Consider the following 18,757-nt stretch of genomic DNA (forward strand, 5'->3'; position numbering starts at 1 on the left):
CCTCCCTCTTCACATGACTGCCTTCCCTCCGTATATGTCTGTGTCTCTTCACAGCCTTCTTTTAAGGACACAAGTCATTGGTTTTAGGGCCCACTCTAATCTAGTATGATTTCATATTAACTAGATTATATCTGCAACAATCCTATTTCCAACAGGATCACAATTATCAGAGGTTAGGAATTTAACATCTTTTGAGAGATACAACAGCACTTACCAAAATGTAAGGCAGAAATAATATCTATATTAATCTGAACACTTCTAATTGATCAAGTTGGATTTAAAACATAATTTTAAAACAATTGTCTGATTAACTATTTAATCCAATCAAATGGGAATTTAGACAATGAGAATAAGAGGTAGTAGAATCATCAAATTTACTGGACCTGCCATTGACTCAGACCATCTTACTGTATACAGAAGCTACATTAAGCAAACCAGTGGCTTGGCTTGACTTTTCAGGAATAGTGAGATTTCGGATAGCCTGGGGAGAGAGGCCCTTTGGAAGGGGAACTGGAATGGGGCCAACAAGAAATTGTCTCCACAGTTTCTGCAGTCTGCTCTGGTTAAGGCAAACTACCCCTACATCTGTGGCAGAGATACAGACCTGGGCTGTTTTTCCCTTGGAAGAGGTAATAGAAACCAAAATACACCCTCCTTGACTGCCCTGTTCCACTGAGACACAGAAAAACAAGCTGCTCAGCTTCTCCCCCTTCCTGACCTCAGGATCCTTGCCCTCAGCCAGCCTTCCTTACTGTGAGATCTGTTCCAGGCCAAGAATATGATTCTCAAAACATATTTCTATGTCTTTGGCTTCCTACCAGGCTGTCCCTTTCCCAGAGCCAATATTTTCATGCAGATGGCAAAGTGACTGTGGTTAAGATCCCATTTTATTATATCTATTAACATTATTTTTTAACAGTGTAGTAACAGATACAGAATCAAGAGCTCTAGGAGAAGCCCATATTTTCCTACTGGTGACATGAAGAGCTGTAACAGAAGTTCTACCTGGCAGGAGATGTAAAAAACATTTTAGTTGCTATGCAGAGAGCTAGCCCTCAGCTAACAAATTTGTTTTCACTTGCCTTCAGCTGCCCAAGACTGGTTTCTTCCCTCACCCCTACTGAGAAGCTCAACATTTCCCTTCTCTCTTCCCCCTCCAGGCTGTGAAAATCCACCCTCAAAAAGTGTTTGATAATGTCACTTGAACAATTGTGTTAATTGCTGATTAAATGGTAAAAGGAAGTTAGTGAAGTGGGGTTGAAAGCACATGTGAGTACAAATCCATGGCCTGGCTTATATGGATGATATGGATTTTTTTTAATATCCTGGTTTTGAGAGAAAACACTCCAAGAATTTGGAGGCATGCCTGGGTTTGAATCGTAGCTCCACTATTTATTAGTTGTATGACACTTATTTAATCTTGGTGCTCCTAAATTTCCTTTTCTTTAAAATAGATATTGTAATACTCACTTTACCAGATTATTTTGAGAATTGACATATTTTGTCAGTGGCATAGTTTGTGACATAAAGAAGGGCACTGAAGTGACAATCATAGTAATTTGCTAACAGAGAAGGATTGAGGATTCTCTATTCTTTGAGAATTCTTTTGCCTTCTTGTTCAGCCAGTTAGTATTTGCTTTTTACAGCAAACATCAAGCAGTATTGTGGTCCTGACAATCAGTGACAACTTTCCATAGAACTCTCATATCAAGCTTGCCTAGGCAGATCTAAAAAGGCAGAGATGCTCTGACAGAAAGGATGTGTTCCCTCTGGAAAATTTTGCAAATCCCCAGCTTGGGAACAGGCTCTATCTTTTTCACCAGTTGCCACACTGTTGCTTCTCCAGTACCCTCACCTTTGTTTCAAGAGGCAGAGAGAAACCTGGAAACAGAAAGGTGATAAGCCACACCACCTGGACGGTTCCTTTAATGGTTCTTCTCTATTATCAGATCCTCTCTTATCTCTACAGAATCTATCTTTTCCCTTTGGAAAATGCTACTTTCCATCTTTCATCCAGCTTTTTTCATTGGTCATTTGTACGGGATCATAAATAGTTTTCAAGGTTATCTGGTCATCCTTTATTTGACGGGAGTCCCCTCAAGACAGAAGACTATGTATTTCATGTATTCATTTATTTGTTCATTCATTTATGTATTTATTCATTCATTACTATAAGATTAATAATAATAGTTAACATTGATTGAGCTCTTCCTATATGCCAGATAATTTGCTAAGTTTTACCATATTATCTAATTTAATTACTTCCACAACCCTGTGATATAGGTATTATTTATATCTCATTTTTTTTCTTTTTTTAAAAAGTTTTATTGAAGTATAGTTGATTTATAATGTTGTGATAATTTCTGCTGTACTGCAAAATGATTTGGTTATACATATACAGAAATCCATTCTTTTTCAGATTTTATTTTATTTTACTTATTTATTTTTGTCTTTTGTCTTTTTTAGGGCCACACCCAAGGCATATGGATGTTCCTAGGCTGGGGGTCGAATCAGAGCTATAGCTGCCGGCCTACATCACAGCCACAGCAACTAGGGATCTGAGCTGTGTCTGTGGCCTATAGCACAGCTCACAGCAACGCTGGATCCTTAACCCACTGAGTGAGGCCTGGGATCAAACCCGCAACCTCCTGGTTACTGGTCGGGTTCATTAACCACTAAGCCACAATGGGAACTCCTTTTTTCAGATTTTAAATGAGAAAACTGAGGTAGAGATGTTACCTTTCCAATCACAAGGCTAGTAAGTGAGAGAGTCAGGTTTCTACAGTTTGCCCAAGTCAGAGGTAAGTAAACAATGAATGGTATAAAAGGTATACAAATGACAGATTAGGTTCTCATTCTCTAGGAACTTAAAACTTAGGTGAGTACATAAGATAATTAAGCAACTGCATGTGATAGAATGAGGCTAGATATTAAAATAAGTACAACTAAACAAAGGAAATTAGTCTGTACTGGATCAGTAAAAGAAGAACGTCTAGTCTCTAAAGGGAGAAGTGATTTTGAAAAGATATAAAATTCACAACTCTGAGGAATAGGGAAGTATAGGAAGGTAGACCAGGCATGGATAGGTTTGGCAGGTAGAGAAAAGAAGCAATGCCTACACAGCCAGAACAGAGCTGTGGGAGATAAGGCCCAGGTCAGACTGGGTGGGACTTGAGTATTTGGGAGAGAAGTTTAGGTTGTTCTATTGAACAGCATGGGAAATTGCTGAAATTTTAAAAATAAGAGTGGATACTTTAAAAAACTATGCCTTAAGAAGATTAAGAGGTACCAAGGAGGAAAATAGGAATGTAGAAAACTAGTTAGGATATTTCTTGAGCAGTCTAGGGATGAAATAAAATTCTGAATTAAGTTAATGACAGTATAAATGGCCAGGAAGAAAAGAGGGTGAAGATGAGATATTTCAAAGGAAGAGCTGGTAGAACTTTGTGACTCTTTGGTTATTAGTGATAAGGAAGAAGATGGAATTTTAAAATGACCCCTAAGGATTGTACTAGTGAGATAAGGAAAATGGTGGTAATAAAACTGGAAAGTTAGGGGAAAAATGTATAGATGTGTATAGTTTTAAACATTTTAACTTTAACTGCTAAAGCTCTCTGAATGGGGTATTCATGTGGAGCAGGAAAGGTGTGATTAGAGTATGAGAGAGGGCTTAGGGTTGGAAAAATAAAGTTCCTATCACTTGAGGAGTGAGCACATGAGTGCCAGAACATGAATGTGTGGGAGATGCTAGTTAGTGTTTCAAGACAAGTCCCCACCTGTATCTTGCATTTCTGCACACCTTGTGAATGAGTTATGTACTACACTTCTTTCAGAATATCTTTTCAAGAATGTTTGTATAACATATAACCATGGAAGATAGAGATAGTACCTCTATCTAGAGAAAAAGCCACACATGCTTACTGTCCAATGTAATAATGTCTTTCTCCAGAACAAAGAGAAAGCATGTTTACTGCCCATTATAAAAGAGTTAGGTTCCCAGAGCTCAGAGTTCCTCTACTGTGACATAACCCATAGTTTACAGAAGCATCCATTTGGGCCTACCCACTTTGTTCCCATCAGACTAGGGAGCAAGAGAAACTGATGTAAATATGCTAATGGTCATCCTGCTTGCTGTTCTGTGAGTAATAAAGTCCTTTGTCTCTGACCCAGAAATCTCTTATCTTCTGCCAGCATCAATGAAACTATGTCAAGATAACTTGTTAGCCTGTAAATTTGGTAAAATCTTAGACCCATGCACCATTCTTAAAAGTTAAATGAGGAAATTTTATAGAAGGGACAATCAGGGTTCTGGGTTTAAGGTGACTCTAGTCAAGAGTGGACAGTACTGAGAATAGAAAAACTTGAAAAACTTAGGCAGATGGAGATTGGAGTGGTGTATTCAAGAGCTCAATAGCAATGCCTTCCCAAAGTCCCCCTCCAAGAAAAACACCCCATCTGTAGCCTTCCTGCTACAGAAGTGATTTTCTCCACTATATGATCTGTCAGTCTGACTGGCTTATAAAATTCATGATATATACTGAATGTCTGTGTTGCTTTCGAGTGTATATGTTGAAATCCTAACCCTTAATATGAAGTATTAGAAAGTAAGGCCTTTGAGAGGTGATTAGATCATGAGGGTAGACCTCTCATGAATGGGATTAGTTCCCTTATGAAAGAGGCCACAGAGTACTCCTTTGCCTCTCCCATCATGGGAGGACCCAGTAAAAAGATGACCTCTGTGATCCAGAGCTCAACCATGCTGGCACCCTGATCTCAGACTTCCAACCTCCAGAACCTTGAGAAGAAAAAAACTCCATTGTTTATAAGCTACTCAGTCTATGGTATTTATTAAAGCAGCCCAAATTGACCAAGCCAATCCCTTTGGCTAAAGCTTTCCCACTGGGCTACTTTATTGGTATGGATTAGCCCAGGAATTGTCTGCTTTTGGACTAAGTATCCCCTCTTGTCTCGACTGCATGGCCAGAGAGGTCACAAAGCATCTTAGGCCCTTCTTCTCAGAGACATGCTGGAAAGAAGTGAGGACTGAGCAAAGGCTGACCAGAGGAAGTCAGGCCCAGAAGTAGGAGGGCACCCAGGAAAGATATGCAATTAATTAATTCAAGCTTGACTCTGGGTGAATAGCAGAAGCTGTGCATTCCATTGAATGGAGGCCTTGAAGCAGGGGGTACAGGCAGTTGGAGATATACAAAGCCAGGTAGGCTGGGGTACCCTGGTCCTCAGAAGGCAGGCACAGCTGGACCCTAGCCAGATAATTATTGTGTTGTATTATTTTAAAAGGGGAGGAGTGAATTCAATTCAATCTGTTGACAGAACACTTACTGTCTACTATCTACTAAGGATTGTATGAGTTATTGAAGAAATGACAGTATAAGACATGGTTCCTAACCTCAAGAATATACAGGGACTTCCTGTCATGCCTCAGCGGGTTAAGAAACTGACTAGTATCCATGAAGATGTGGGTTAAATCCCTGGCCTTGCTCAGTGGGTTAGGGATCTGGTGTTGCTGGGGGCAGGTCACAGATGTGGCACATATCCCTAATTGTTGTGGCTGTGGCACAGGCCGGTAGCTACAGCTCCAATTTGATCCCTAGACCTATGCTTTGGGTGCAGCCCTAAAAAGAAAAAGGAAAAAAAAAGATATAGAAATAAATGCTATAGAGCATAACACATACAATAATAAAAGATACATGCAATAGATAGAGGAGGTAAGTCATTGAATTTGAGAGGAACAGCAGGTGGTAGCCAGAGTAGGATCTCTGAGAAGCAGACCCCTGCCCAGGATGAACAAAATGAACAGGGGTTTTCCTAGGAGGATGGAGTGCGTAGGGTACATGGCTCAGTCCAAGGTTTGGAGGGACAGAAAGACCATGGCAGAAATTAAGTTTGTAACAGAGCCCTCGGCAAGTAGTTCAGCATTCAGTCAGACTCTGAGCCCAACAGAGAACTGAACTATTAAAGAGGAAACTGACGCAGAATCCAGGCATGTGACAGGTCAAGGAAGAGCAAGGAATAACCAGGCCTCAGTGGGTATGACAGTGCCATGGCTGACTACTGGTGTGTGGGGTGACAGGCCTCTGGTCATATAACTAATTCAAGATCTTCTCAGATATAGAATCTGATTCTGAAAACATCTGCTGCCTGTTTGGGATGGGCTCAGGGAGAGGAAGACCAGGCCTCCTGGGTTAACTGTCTCCCAGTGACTTTTGCTGAGTGATACTGGCTTAATTCCTTCTTCATGAATTCTGCCATGTTCAGACTCTTGGCTCTCTGGATATTTAAAATAGCTTCCTAATTGGTTTTTCAGCTGTCTAACACAAGCTCCTCTGATCCATCTTCCAGACAGCCCTTGGGGTGCTTTTTCTAAAAGTCAAATCTGATGATGTCACTTTCCTGGTTAAGATCCTTCAGTTGCTGCCCATTGTCTGCCCCCTATTTTTTAACAAGGCCTCACACTGTGTGGCCCTGCCATGGGCAGATGTTTTGGGAAAATAATGAAGCTGAAATCTCAAGGCTCCCCACTTTCAGGTCCTGGGAGCCCCTAGATGAATTTTTACATGTCATTTTGTAAAGAGGGTTCCCCCCACGTTGTAAAAACTTCAGGCCCCATAAAACCTAACTCTGTCCTGGGGGCCATGCCCAATCTCATTTTGTAGCATATCTCCACTCCCACCCCCACCACCCTTCCCCTTTCTCTCTCATTCTCCAGCCTGAGGTTCTCTGAACACACACAGCCTAGAACATTCCCCACCAAGCTGTCTATTCTTCAGCACCCAGATGAGGCATCTCTTCTGAGGAAAGGCTGCCCTCATCTCCCCATTTCCCCAAAAGTTGTCTCCCCTCCCCCATGCTACCCTGAACCTTGCGGCAGGATGCATCATGCCACCTGGCAGCTCTCTGCCCCACTGAACCTAGGTATTCCCAACATAAAAGCAGTGCTTGGGATGAAGAGGAGAGTGTCAAACAGGGCTTGTAGAACTGACTTGGGAGGAACTGCCCCTGCTGCTTCTTGCAGTTTGTTTTAGTCACCATGTACTGTGGGCATACAGAATGCCATGGAATAAGTAAAGCATTTAAAGTACATTATCTATAGTCCTCACCATAACCCAAAGGTTGACTAATGAGATGGTGTTAGGTTGACCTACATGAAATATCATTATTTCGCCATTTTCGGTCTATACAAACAACAGTTTCCTGTGGTTCAGCCTAATAGATTTAAACCAGGTACATCTGACTCCAAGGTCAATCTTCTTTCCTGTAGAGAGGAAGCACCATCATGGCTGGTTAAGGAAAAAAAGAGAGCCTAGAGCTGTGGCTGCAGGGGAAACCCTGACAGCTCACTGCTTATCATGTGGGAAGAAGTGCATGCGATGATTCTTTTTATTTCTGTTTTTCCTATGGGCCATATTTTAACAACCACAGTCAAAACAATCGAAATATTTGTCAGTTAGAAATATCTCAAAGGGTTCTATTTTTTTTTTTTTTTGAAAGGAGGAAGGAAAAAAAAGGAAAAGAAAACGGACAGCATAGTTTTTTCTATTAAGATTTTTACTAACAGCTCCTTGCTGATCTTATGAATGGGAGAGCTCCCCTTTATTTATTTTACGAGATCATATTTTAGTAACAGCAGCTTTCACATGACACTCCTTGCATAATGATTTCACAAGAGGAAATTGTGTTTATGTTTTGGGATGGTACTTAATTGCCAGGAACATAAGAACCTGAGGCAGCATTACTATTGAAATCTGAAAGAAAATAGAATGCTTCCAGTCTCATTACTGCGGTGCAAGGCAAAGTAATAATTAATATAATTTATAAAGAAGTTATTATCAAAAGAGTATGTCACCAAGCCCATCCAGCCCAAATTGTTGATCTCATTTAGCTAATAACCACTTTGCCATAACCACTCCCACTTTAGGCAGAAGAAAATGGATAAATTCACATGGGCCACACCATAATCCTTCTTCGACTCTTCAATGGCATTTTGCATTTTGCCTGAGGAAGGATTTTGAATTGATTGTCTAGAGCAGAATGGGAGAGAGCAAGAACCTAGAATGGAAATCTGCAATTACAACTCAGAATATCTTTAGGGAAGCTGAACGATTTCAGAGCACAAAGCACGGGTCAACCACTCCAGATGACAAATGAAAATGACAAAAGACTTCTGACCGCTGGCACCCCTCGCAATTCACAGAACAACTTTCAGTTTTCCCTGGTCCCTTTCTCATCTCTCTTTCATCTCACCCCGTAGAGGCCATCTAGACTGGGTGCTATTCATATCAATCTTCAGATGCATATATCCAGTAAATCTTCCATAAACAGAATCACTCCCAGGTCTATCTCCCACCTGGTCACAGGAATTCCTCCTATCATTATCAGCCCCAAAACATATTTGAATGTAGTTCTCTTCTTTTCTTTTTCACTTTTTAGGGCCAGACCCATGGCATATGGAAGTTCCCAGGCTAGCGGTTGAATCAGAGCTACAGCTGCTAGCCTACAGCAGAGCCACAGCAACTCGGGATCCAAGCTGAGTCTGCAACCTACACCCCAGTGCACAGCAATACTGGATCCTTAACCCACTGAGCGAGGCTAGGGATCGAAACTGCATCCTCATGGATACTAGTTGGATTCATTTCTGCTGCGCCACAACATGAACTCCTGAAAGCAGTTCTAATCAAGACCAAATTAGGTCATCCCTGCCTTCACACTAATCTGGAGCCAAGGGGCCACACACAGGTTTGATCCTGAGGAAAGGTTTACTCCTTTTTCTTTGCTGTCAGCCTAACTACTTTTGTTCTTTTTCCTCCTATTCCTTTATAGACTCCCAGTCCCAAGCCAAATTCCATCTAAAGCAGAAGGGAAAATCCTGGTTTACAAACAAAATCTATACTCTGATGACCAGAAGCGATGGCACAAAGATTTGGTAGCTAATGGGCCACATATAGGTGAGGATACTAGATCCAAGGTACTCCATAATTTGGAAGCCTGAGTGGAGAGACTTTGTGGTATAATAGACTGAATTCTGCATTGGTCATTGGAAGATAGGGATTCTGATCCCCTCTCTGTTACTTAGTGGCTAAGTGGCCTTGGACAATCTAGTTTGTTTTTTGGAACTTCCATTTCTGCACCAGTAAGATGCCTGGGCCAGACTGAGATCAATAATTCTCAACCTTTCTTCCCCCAGTGACAGATGTCCACAGCAGCCCCATGATCATACCCCAGAATTTGAGGTTGCTCCTATGGGATGGGACTGTGTTTCTCAGCACTTTTTTAAAACCCGTGGCATCTTTTGAAGACCGAAACAATATAAAGAAAGATGTTCTGAGACCCTGCCAACTCTAACATCCTCCAGTTCCAAGTATAAAAGATAGATTTTTAATTTGTGTGCTTGTTTCTATACTTGGATATATCTCAGCCTACCTTCTAGAAAGTATTCAAATATTAGTTGAACACAATTGATTGGGTGGTTTAAATGTAATCCCCTCTTTTGGGTCAGGGAAGTTCCCTTCTTTTTTCACCCCTGTTCATTGCCTTCTATCTCCTTTCTCCTCCCATCCCTTCCATAGTCCGAGAGGTGCTTGGACGGTGGGACAGGTGCAGTTTGGCCCAGAACCTACACCTATCACTTTAATCCCTCACCTGTGAAGCACATCTAACCACCCCCAGGAGATCTGTGCTTTGCACAGTGAGAGAACCAAATGTCAGTTTTCCTTTCCCTTTTCAGCAAGCAGCAAGCAAGACTGTCCTGCAGAGGGCCAAGGCCAGATAGACTTACATGGAGCACACTGGAGTCTTTTTGTTCCTGTCTTCCCTATATTTTGGAAGCTCCAGCGGGAATGTGGCCTGAATTTAAACACTCAAGGCCGTGACCATTAACAGTGAACACTTTTGTAGATTCATACAGCCTCTCCTGTCTTTCCTCTCCCAGGCCTTGAATGATCTGTTGTTTGTGGACAATTCACTTGTTGTACTCCAGAGAGCAGGCTGATCCTGGCTCTTCCATTGTCTCTTATATGGGCAAACAAAAGCAGTCTTCTTAGGCCAAAGCACCAAGCTGATAAAAGACTGATTAAAGCGTCTTTTGTGGTGAAATTTAATAGGTCTGGGCTGGGCATTATATTTGATTAACCCCAACCAGTCATTACATGGCATTATATATACAGGACAGCTATACCCAACAGCTCTCAGCTGGGTGGAGTCTGAACTCCTGAATGGTGCCAAGATACCACAGGCAGAGCTGGTTGTCAGCAAAACGGAAGTCCATAAAGTTACCCTTGGGGCCTGTGATTTTTCTCTTTCAATGTCTTTCCTTCTCCACCCACCCTTTATCTTCACTCTTTCCCTGGCATCCAGCACTCTCAAATTATTAGGTTCTTTCCAACAGACAGGAAGACATCTGATAAATTTATTCACACAGAGTGATTTAATGGGTTACCCTTTCCAAGAGTAGTTGCAAAAGAGGAGCTTGGATTGGGAACCAGGAAACTCAGAGGGATGAAACACTTAGGGTGGTGTCAGAGCCTGCCTGGTGCCTCGGCTCACACTCTTCCTTTCTCCACATAATTGGGCCAGGTTGCTCCTCCTTGCAGGCTTTGGGCCAGTTTGGAGAAATTAAAAAAACTGTAGTTGGACCCTCAGGGTCCCTTCCCTACCCCCTATATTGCTGTGTTCAGTGTCCTACCTGAGTGACAGGATACTGATCGTGTTGGAGCAACCAGCCTCCTTGCCACTGACACCTGGCCCACCCAGGATCTCAGGACCCCTAAGAATGAATCCACACCTTGATGTTGCCAGTTCTGCCTCTAAACTCTAACTTTCCCCTTCCTACCACTCCTATGATCAATGTGTTTCTATCCATAGTCCTGGATTTCCAAGTATTCCTTATACCCTTGCTCCTTCTCCTCCCATCTTTTATCTTTTTCTGGACCTTCCTGAGGCTGGCCTGAGCTGGGTCCATGACTTGCCACCCATCTAACTGGATTTCTTCCAGAAGCCCCAATCCAATGAGAGTGATGCTTCTAGGCCTAGGCCCACCTCACTTCCTCTACAGACGTACCTTGGAGATATCGCATGTTTGGTGCCAGACCACTGATATAAAGCAAATATCACCCTAAAGTGACTCACACAAATTTTTTGGCTACCAAGTATGTATAAAAGTTATGTTTGGAGTTCCTGCTGTGGCACAGTGGGTTAAAGATCTGGTGTTGTCTCTGGGATGGTGCAGTTTTGATCCCTGGCTGGCACAGTGTGTTAAGGATTTGGTGTTGCTGCAGCTGTGGTGTAGGTGCAGCTGTGGCTCAGATTCGATCCCTGGCCTGGGAACCTCCATACGCCATGACTGTGGCTGAAAAAGAAAAAAAAAAATATGTTTACATATACTGTAGTTTATTAGGTGTGCAGCAGCATTATGTCTAAGAAAAATAATGTACATATCTTAATTAAAAAGATTTCATTGCTAAGAAATGCCAACTACTATGATTGCCACAGACCTTCAGTTGATAAGAAAAGGCAGGATCTGTGAAACACAGTAAAGCAAATCATAATAAAATGCGGTATGCCGTCATTAACTTTTTCTTCCCCTCATTGTCAAAAGAGTACTGGAGCTAAGTGTCAGGAATCAAAAGCAGAAGGCCAGCCTGGAATATTAGGGAAATTTACCCAATAGGTGAATGAATGGAATACGCTTCAAAATTCCACGCACGCATACCTCCCTCCCTGTCAGTGTGTTCACAAGGCTGTTTTCATCTCTTCATCACAGCACCGAACACATTGTACTTTAATTGTTGGTATTGTGTTTATCTGTACACCCTACCAGTCTGCAGATTTGAGAGCAAGGACCACATTTGACTTTGTTAGCTTAGCACATAGTCAGTTTTTTGAATTCTTATTTTTTAGTAATTTGAGTAAATTGAGTGAGTCGTGGAATGTCCACTATTCACCATGTGAAGCCCTGCCTGACACTGCCCAGTCGTAACATCCTCTTTATATGTAACACAATTTTTAGGCTGATTCCAGCATAGCTGCATATAACTAAATATTTGGTTTCACTTCTGTCCTTTCATCTTCAGTGTCTCTGTTTCACGTTTTTGTCTTGTAAAAAGCATAGAGCCAGATTTACTTTTATTATCTGATAATCTCTGTCTGTGACTTCACTAAGTGAGGCTAGTTTAATGAGCTAAACTAGATCATTTACTTCATTTGCATTGACTGACTTTTTTTGGAATTACATCTACATTTTATTTTGTGCTATTTGCCACACCTTTTAAATTTCCTTTTCTTTTTCCTGCCTTCTTTAAGATTATTTTTTTAAATCCATTTTTGTTTTTCTAGATACTTTTCAATCAAAAATACATCCTGTTCAGGGTATAATTTCATTTGTTTTTGGAATAAGGTATTTTCTGGCATATTATTGCATAAAAGGTCAATGGATTATGCTTTTCTTGGATGCAGTTAGCTAAATATGCAAATAGTTGATAATTTAGCATATGCTTTAATCATTTATTTTTTTCGCTTAAAACTGTGAACTTGAGAATAACAGTATGAATATCTATTCTTTAATTTTAAATATTTACAAAACAAAATAAACATAGAGCAAAGTTAAAAGAGATATACAACTGAAGTAATCATATTTTATTTAAGAAACTTAAAATCTTGCCAATCATATCAGTTAGAGCTCTTCAGAGTACAAATCACAGAAGGTCCAATCTAAGCTGACTTAATCAAAAAGGGAAATCTTTGGCTCATGTGACTAAAGAATTCTGCTGTAATTCTGGCACTAGGGTGCTGCAGGGGCTCATCAGCAAGACTAGGTTTCTTCCTTACTCCCTCTTTTGAGCCAGCTTTCCTCCAGGTCGGCTTCAATTTCAACCACGTGCCTTTTTTTTTTTTTTTTTTTTTTTTCCAGGGCCGCACTTGTGACATATAATTCCCAGGCTAGGGGTCAAATTGGAGCTGCAGCTGCCAGTCCATGACACAGACACAGCAACACCAGATCCCAGCTCCATCTGTGACCTACATGGCAGCTCATGGCAATGCCAGATCCTTAACCTACTGAGCATGGCCAGGGATCAAACCTCGTGCTCATGGATACTAGTTAGGTTCGTTACCACCGAGCCACACGAAAGCTCTGACATCATTTTTTTTTTTTCATAGTTTTTAAAGAAACAAAGTAACTCCAGATCATCCATTCTCTCAAATGCAAGTCCCATCTGAGAGAGCCAGATTTTGTTTCCCAAAAGGCCCAGCCAAAGCCTTATTTTTTTCTCATTGGCTCTGCTTGGATCATATGACCACACCTAAATCCTTCATCCACGACAGAGTGTATGATAGCTTAGTGGTTCTACTCCTAGCAATGGGAGGGGCTAAGGAGAGGTCTTAATGTTCATGAATCAAGAATGGGGAAAGTGTGATACCCAAACAGCTGTAATTTGGATTGGGGTAAAGTGATGCCAAAAGTAGTGTCCACAAATGAGCCTATCTACAAAACAGAAACAGACTCATAGACATAAAGAACAGACTTGTGGTTGCCAAGAGGGAAGGGGGAGGGAATGGGATGGATTGGGAATTTGGGGTTAGAAGGTACAAACTATTACATTTAGAATGAATGAGCAATGTCTTACTGTATAGCACAGGAAACTATACATAATGCCTTGGGATAAAACATGATGGAAGATAATGTGAGAAAAAAGAATGGAAAATAATATGAAAAAAAAGAATATATATATATACACACACACATATATATGTGTGTGTGTATATGTATATATATATAGGACTGAGTCACTACACTGTACAGCAGGAATTGGGATATTGTAAATCAGATATAATTTAAAAATTTAAAGAAAATCAGTATTCACTGAAATTACTACGGTACTCCCCCTTATGCACAGCCGGTATGTTTTAAGATCCCTCAAGTGGATGTCTGGAACCATAGATAGTACCAAACCCTACATATGCTATGTTTTTTCCTATATATACATACCTATAATAAAGCTTAATTTATTTATTTTTTGGTCTTTTTGCCTTTTCTAGTGTTGCTCCCGCTGCATATGGATGTTCCCAGGCTAGGGGTCAAATCGGAGCTGTAGCCGCCGGCCTACACCACAGCTCATGGCAACACCAGATATGTGTTGCCCACTGATCGAGACCAGGGATCAAACCCACAATTTTATCGTTCCTAGTCGGATTCGTTAACCACTGAGCCACGATGGGAACTCCAATAAACCTTAATTTATAAATGAGGCACTAAGAGAGTAACAACAATAACTGATAATAAAATAGGATAATTATAACAATATACTATAATAAAAGTTGTATAAATGTGATATCTCTCTCTCTCAAAATATCTACTTCCTCTACTCACCCTTTTTCTTGTGATGATGTGAGATGATAAAATGCCTATGTGATAACAAAATGTGAAATGATGGAGATAGTCATTGTGACATAGCATTAGGCTACTGCAGATCTGATGACACATCAGAAAGAGGATCTTCTGCTTTGAGTGATCCTGGATCATGGAGCCATGATGATGTTGATAACTAGATGTCAGGAGCAGTTGGTGTTAATGGTTGGGGATCTCAGGCAGGACAAGGAGAATGGTGGGAGACTTCAACGTGGCATGCAGTTTAAAACCTATAAACTGTTTATTTCTGGAATTTTCCATTTAATATTTTCAGATCAAAGTTGACCATGGGTAACTAAAACCATGAATAAGGGGGCTGCTGTACTTCCTTTTACTCTGTTTCCCCTTACTAGGATTAAACTTTTTAAATAACTTTTCTTAGGGACAAAAGATTTCCAGGTGTTAGCCAATTGAGCATTGGCTTCTGGGCTTACAGCTTTGATGTTAAAAGCATTTGCAAACTTGTCTTTTACTTTGGTGGTGGGAGTGGGTAGTGGGATGAGGGAAGGATAATTGAGATACTGTTATATTTACTACTGTAAAGGAATATTGTTTTTCATAAGTTTTGTTCATTTCAATTAGGATACCTGGCTTCTAGTTCCAGCTCTCCCTCTAATTTCCTATGTGTGTCTGACTTTTTAACCTATAAATGAGTGAGTTGAGCTGCAATTAGTTATTTTTAAACTTTTTAAAAAACTTTTCTACTCTTTTTGCTAATGAACTCTTACTTGGAACCTTAGTAAACATACGATATGGCAGAGAAAGATTTTATTTATTTATTTATTTATTCATTTCAGGGCCTCAATTGAGGCATATGGGAGTTCCTAGGCTAGGGGTCAAATCGAAGCTGCAGCTGCAGGTCTATGCCACAGCCGCAGCAACACTAGATCTGAGTCACTTTTGCAACCTCCACCACAATCTGGCAGCCATGCCAGATCCTTAACCCACTGAGGGAGGGCAGGGATCGAACCTGCATCCTCATGAATGCTAGTCAGGTTCTTAACCCACTGAGCCATAATGGGAACTCCAAGGAAAGATTTTATTAATATAAATGCAGACTGTCAGTCTGATTGAAAAAAATGCTTTTTCCTACTTAATTTCCCAACTCAAATCCGAAGAGTACCTTTTTTTTTTTTTTTTTTTTTTTTTGTCTTTTTAGTGCTGCACCCATGGCATGTGGAATTTCCCAAGCTAGGGGTCAAATTGGAGCTATGGCTGCCAACCTTTGCCACAGCAAAGCCAGATCCTAGCCTCATTCGTGACCTACACCACAGCTCACAGCAGTGCGGGATCCTTAATCTTCTGAGCAAGACCAGAGTTCAAACCTGTGTCCTCATGGATACTAGTCTGGTTCATTACCATTGAGCCACAACAGGAACACCTGAAGGGTTCATTTTTAACAGAACAGATCATGCGTTTTTGTTATTCAAGGCCAGAACTAGAGTGAGGAAAATGAGGCACTTGCTTCTGCTACAAATTTAAGGGTGCTCCTAAAACTCAGTAGTCAAAATAAATAATATTTTAACATAGTATTTTAAAAAATCAAAATTAATTCAAAAAAATCACTGATGAGCAAAATATAAAAACATTTGAAAAAACAGAATCCAACAGTGCTAAGACAACTCATATTGCCTGAGGCAAAAAGAAAATTGTACACCTCTATATTAGGTCTTATATATTTATTTTAAGGTTAATTTTTCCCCTCAGAACACTAAAGAGTTGGAAAAATACTGGAAAATTTAAAAGTAGATGCATTAAAACTCCATTATTTTAATTTTAAGAATTTTACTTATACCAAAATCAGAATTTATTATCATTTTACTTTCTTTGCTTTAATGGAAGCAAATTCATCAGTGTTTTCATTAAAACCCATTAATAATTAAAAATCATACAAAACATGTATAGAGGTGCAGGTTTTAATTAGTAAAGCCTATTTTTATAAATTTGCTTAACATATACAGCTTTAAACTTGATTTTTCTTATAAGCCTTTAATTTTAACAATTTTTAAAGCTAAATTAATTAAAATTTAATTAAATTAGTAAATTTTATTACTCAATGAATTTTATTACATTTATAGTTGTACAACAGTCATCACAACCAAATTTTATAGCCTTTCCATCCCAAACCCTCAGTGCATCCCCCAACTCCCCAACCTGTCTCATTTGGAAACCATAAGTTTTCTGAAGTTGGTGAGTCAGTATCTGTTCTGCAAAGAAGTTCATTGTGTCCTTTTTTTAGATTCCACACGTAAGTGGTAGCATTTGATGTTGGTGTCTCATTGTCTGACTGACTTCACTTAGCATGATAATTTCTATGTCCGTCCATGTTGCCGCAAATGCCGTTATTTCCTTCCTTTTAATGGCTGAGTAATATTCCATTGTGTATATGTACCACCTCTTTATGCACTCCCTGTCAACGGACATTTAAGTTGTTTCCATGTCTTGACTATTGCATATAGTGCTGCAATGAACATTGGAGTACATGTATCTTTTAGAGTCCTGGTTTTCTCTGAATAGGTACCCAGGAGTGGAATTGCTAGATCAAATGGTAATTCCATTTTTAGATTTCCGAGGAATCTCCATACTGTTTTCCACAGTAGTTGCACCCATTTACATTCCCACCAACAGTGTAATAGGGTTTCTTTTTCTCCGCACCCTCTCCAGCACTTATTGTTTGTAGATTTTTTGATGATGGCCATTCTGGCTGGTGTAAGGTGGCACCTCATAATGGTTTTGATTTTCATTTCTCTAATAATGTGTGATGTTGAACATCTTTTCATGTGTTTTTTTGCCATCTGTATGTCTTACATGGAGAACTGTCTGTTTGGATCTTCTGCTCATTTTTTGGTGTGGTTGCGGGGTTTTTTTTGGTATTGCGCTGCAGAAGGTGTTTATAAATTTTGGAGTTGTCAGTTGCTTCATTTGCAAATATTTTCTCCCATTCTATGGGTTGTGTTTTCCTTTTGTTTAGGGTTCCCTTGCTGTGCAGAAAATTTCAAGTTTGATTAAGTCCCAATTGTTTATATTCGTTTTTATTGTCATTACTCTAGGAGGTGGATCTGAGAAGATATTGCTGTCGTTTATGTCAGAGAGTGTTTGGCCTATGTTTTCCTCTAGGAGTTTGATAGTGTCTGGTCTTATATCTAGGTCTTTAATCCATTTGGAGTTTATTTTTGTGTATGGTATTAGGGAGTGTTCTAATTTCATTCTTTTCCATGTGGCTGTCCAGTTTTCCCAGCACCACTTATTGAACAGGCTGTCTTTTCTCCATTGCATATTCTTGCCTCCTTTGTCATAGACTAGTTGACTGTAGGTATGTGGGTTTAATTCTGGGCTTTCTATCCTCTTCCACCGATCTATATTTCTGTCTTTGTGCCAGTACAATGCAGTTTTTAATTTTTTAAATGGTAAATTGAGTGGAAAAAAACACTCAAAATCCATAACCCTAAAATTATTGTTTGGGGAAATTTTATTCTAGTGCTTTTTGTATACCTTTCTTTTACATAATTGTAATTATTGCATGTAAATAATTTTGGGTCTTTTTTCCCCCTACTAAACCACTTCCCCATGCTGTTAAATGGCTTTTATAATTACCACTTGGAATGACTGCAAAATATACCAGTGAGTAAATTTCATAAGTTATCTATTATCCTATTATTAGACATTTGAGTGGTTTCCAAGTTTACACTACTATAAATAGTGCTATTGCTTTATGCATGTTGCTTTTTCCATGTATTTTTTTTCTTTAAGCTGAAATTTATGACCCTTTTAAACATACAATTGAATAGACTTCTAATAAAAAATGGTGGACTGAGCTAGTGCCAGAAGCTCTTCTCAAATCCAAACATGAGAAATGCTAGTCAATTGTCTAGCTAACTCTGGGACACAAGAAGGGGAAGTCTCTATAGACCAGAAATAAAGGAGGAGCCCACAGCAATGAGAAGAATCCTCAAGAATGAGACAGAGGATATGGGGTAAGAGTTGAACACAGGCTGTTTGGATTTGAACTACAGACTCTGTGTGCAGGGGGGAGGGCAGTAACATAGGTTCCCTATTAGAAAAAGCTTCACACCAACTCAGGAGTAGTTTCTCAAGCAAGAATTGGATATATTCCTCAAAAAAAAAAAAAAAAGTAAAATCATGATTCTTATACTGATATAAAGGTCATCTGGTAGCAGGACCTGGTCTGAAAAGAGAAAGGGAGAATCTGAGTATTAGAGGGGTCATCAAAGAAAATATATATTTTAAAAGATTTGTACTTTTTGATGTCAAATACATTATTATGTATTTCAGAATGACATACTTCTTAATATCAAGCTATAAAAATGTATACTATAA

The sequence above is a fragment of the Sus scrofa genome, chromosome 3, assembly GCF_000003025.6.
Source record: "Sus scrofa isolate TJ Tabasco breed Duroc chromosome 3, Sscrofa11.1, whole genome shotgun sequence".
NCBI classification, from domain to species: Eukaryota; Metazoa; Chordata; class Mammalia; order Artiodactyla; family Suidae; genus Sus; species Sus scrofa.